This window comes from Aethalodelphis obliquidens, unplaced genomic scaffold (assembly GCF_003676395.1).
Source record: "Aethalodelphis obliquidens isolate GAN/ISIS:26980383/991018 unplaced genomic scaffold, ASM367639v1 scaffold1, whole genome shotgun sequence".
In the NCBI taxonomy this organism is placed as follows: Eukaryota; Metazoa; Chordata; class Mammalia; order Artiodactyla; family Delphinidae; genus Aethalodelphis; species Aethalodelphis obliquidens.
The window spans coordinates 55,516,325-55,519,083 of record NW_020837945.1 but is presented as its reverse complement, the minus strand read 5'-3'; the positions used below and the strand labels follow the sequence as shown (position 1 = coordinate 55,519,083).

At 39.1% G+C, this 2,759-nt stretch overlaps 1 pseudogene across 1 annotated transcript; it reads right to left on the bottom strand.

Moving 5' to 3' along the window:
- Positions 1-449: 449 nt before the first annotated feature.
- LOC113619464 (KIF1-binding protein pseudogene) lies at positions 450-2,374 on the bottom strand (annotated as a pseudogene). Its single transcript, XR_003432386.1, has one exon. The product of XR_003432386.1 is annotated as a KIF1-binding protein pseudogene (transcript).
- Between the last annotated feature and the right edge of the window lie 385 nt (positions 2,375-2,759).

The following is a 2,759-nucleotide window of genomic DNA, read 5'->3' as shown; positions in this document are numbered from 1 at the left end:
GCTGTTGGATTCTGTTTGCTAATATTTTGTTGAGGATTTTTGCTTCTATGTTCATCAGTGATATTGGCCTGTAGTTTTCTTTCTTTGTGACATCCTTGTCTGGTTTTGGTATCAAGGTGATGGTGCCCTCATAGAATGAGTTTGGGAGTGTTCCTCCTTCTGCTATATTTTGGAAGAGTTTGAGAAGGATAGGTGTTAGCTCTTCTCTAAATGTTTGATAAACTTCGCCTGTGAAGCCATCTGGTCCTGGGCTTTTGTTTGTTGGAAGATTTTAAATCACAGTTTCAATTTCAGTGCTTGTGAATGGTCTGTTCATATTTTCTATTTCTTCCTGATTCAGTCTTGGCAGGTTGTGCATTTCTAAGAATTTGTCCATTTTATTGGCATAGAGTTGCTTGTAGTAATCTCTCATGATCTTTTTTTTTTTTTTTTAAAGAATAAATGGAAGCTTTTATTAGTGAAGCAAGTCAATTTATTATATTTCCAACATGGCCTTCTTCCTCTATAATGAAACAAACTACAATATTTTACAACATAACTTAGTTTTTTTAATATTCCAGAAGGGAAAGATTTCTTTGGGAATTTAGGAAAGCAAATATTTTGGGAAGAATAACTACAAGAAGTTATTTTTTCAACTTTAATACAGTAACAGCTTGCCCACCAGGTATATTACCCAGCACTTTTCCTTTTAATGAATCCATCAAGTATTAGCCAACAAAGAACCTACTTTTAGAAAATGAGGCAGAAAAGGTTTATATTTAAATAGGAAACGAGCAATCTAAATACCAATCACATGTCACTTTAACAAGGCAATTTATTTACATAGTTAGGTATAAATTATTGTTGATTAAGGTCCTAGCAAAAACTCAATTGGTCTATTTCAAGTTCAAACAGCACTGATCTGGCTATGAAGGTAGACATCATAATGGAATTGGGCCTGTTTGAATAAGGGGAAAAAAATCCATTAGTGCACATTTTTTGTTATTAAAAACAAGGATTATTAAGTCAGGGACATCTTGTTTCTGAACCTCTCCATTTTTGTTGGAAGAAGACTGACCATCTCTTTGCTAAGTTCTAGTTCAACTTCTATTTCCTGGGCAGCTTCAGGGTGCTTCTCACAGTAATCAACAATAAATTTGTAATGTTCCAGTGATGTTGCCAAATTTTCTAGCTCTTTCTTGGGATCTGCAGTGATGATTTTGCCATAGAGACGGGCAACTCGAAACTTAGCTAACATGGCAGGGCGAAGAACATCTTCCCCTATATACTCAGGAAATACTTTATTTGGGTCTCTCAGGGAGTCTAAGAAGAGCTGGTAGTACTTCAATGCTGACTTATTAAGACTATTTATTTTTTTCACGATGTGTGAATCAGGATCCCTCAGCTTGTCAGCTATGGCAATCTTCAAATCCATCATATCATAATAAGCATGTGCAACTTCAAACTGAATCTGTCTGTTGACCAACAAATAATACTGTGGATTCAGGTCCACAATTAGGGGCTCTAGCATAGCTATTCTGCGTTTATGCATCTTGCACCTTCTCTCCATGTCAGTTTCAAAGAATGCAAGCACCTTAAACAGAGCACTGTGGTCCTGGACAACTTCAATATGGTCAGTGACATAACCATCAATCTGAAAGAACTCTTTTGCCTCAAAAACATAGTGCTGACCCATTAAGAAAAGCTCTCTGGCTTCTTCAAAATCTGAAGGTCTCAAATAGCTCACTTTCTCTTCCACTGCAGAGATGGCATCACACAGTTCGCCGGTTCCAAACTGTACAGCTTTTTTCCTAACATTTTCTTCCTCATCTAGTTCTTTCTTCCTTAAAGCTCTAAGTTCAGATTGTTTATCAAGATCAAGCTCCCCTATGTTGTCCTGCATGGAAAGTTGGGCATTCTGCATGAGAGTCAAACAGTATTTGATCCAGCATCTTGCTATTTCCCCTTTTCTTTGGTGATAAAGCTCTGGCACATCTCCTTCAGCTTCAGTAGTGTCTTCTGTGGTTCGGATCTTTCCAGTTTGACCAAAAATGACATTAGCAGCTGATAAACAGTGCCTGGCCTCCATAAAGCATTGCTTATTGATGTAAAATTGTGACAAGGTAGCAGCATTAATAGCCCACTCCATAGGATGGTAGGCATTGTGCTCAAGCTGGCGTTTTAGGGTACTATGGCAATAATGGGCAGCCTTCTCAAACATTTCCATGTGCTGGTAGACTTGAGCCAGGTAATATAGGTTATGAGTATAAACCTTCTCAAATCTTTTTGATCTTTCTTGTTCAGCAAGTTTCTCTTCTTCAGGAAGAAAATGCTCCGTAGGATCAAGAGGAGGACTCCCAATCTTTTCCGGCTTCTGCATTCCTCGGCTTGTGGCCCTTTAGTCCATCTTCAAAGCCAGCAAAGGCAAACCGCACCTTCTCACACCACATCACCCTGAACTTTCCTTCTGCCTCTCTCTCATGATCTTTTGTATTTTGTATTTCTGCAGTGTCAGACCCTTCCTATGTCCAATAAAGGAATCTCCAATTTCTCTCTCCCCTTCTCTCTCTCCCCCTCCTTCACCCTGGGTCAGAGATGCATTGCAAGTCACAGCCCCCACCCCCCAACCCCGTTTCTTGCTGCCTCCCTATTTACTTTCCTGGGGCCTTTCCCCTACTAAAATCCTGGTGAGTTTAATCCCATGTTGGCATCTGCAGCTCAGAGGACTCAAAATACCACAAAGTGTTTTACTGTTTTTCAAATATGTAAGGATAACGATA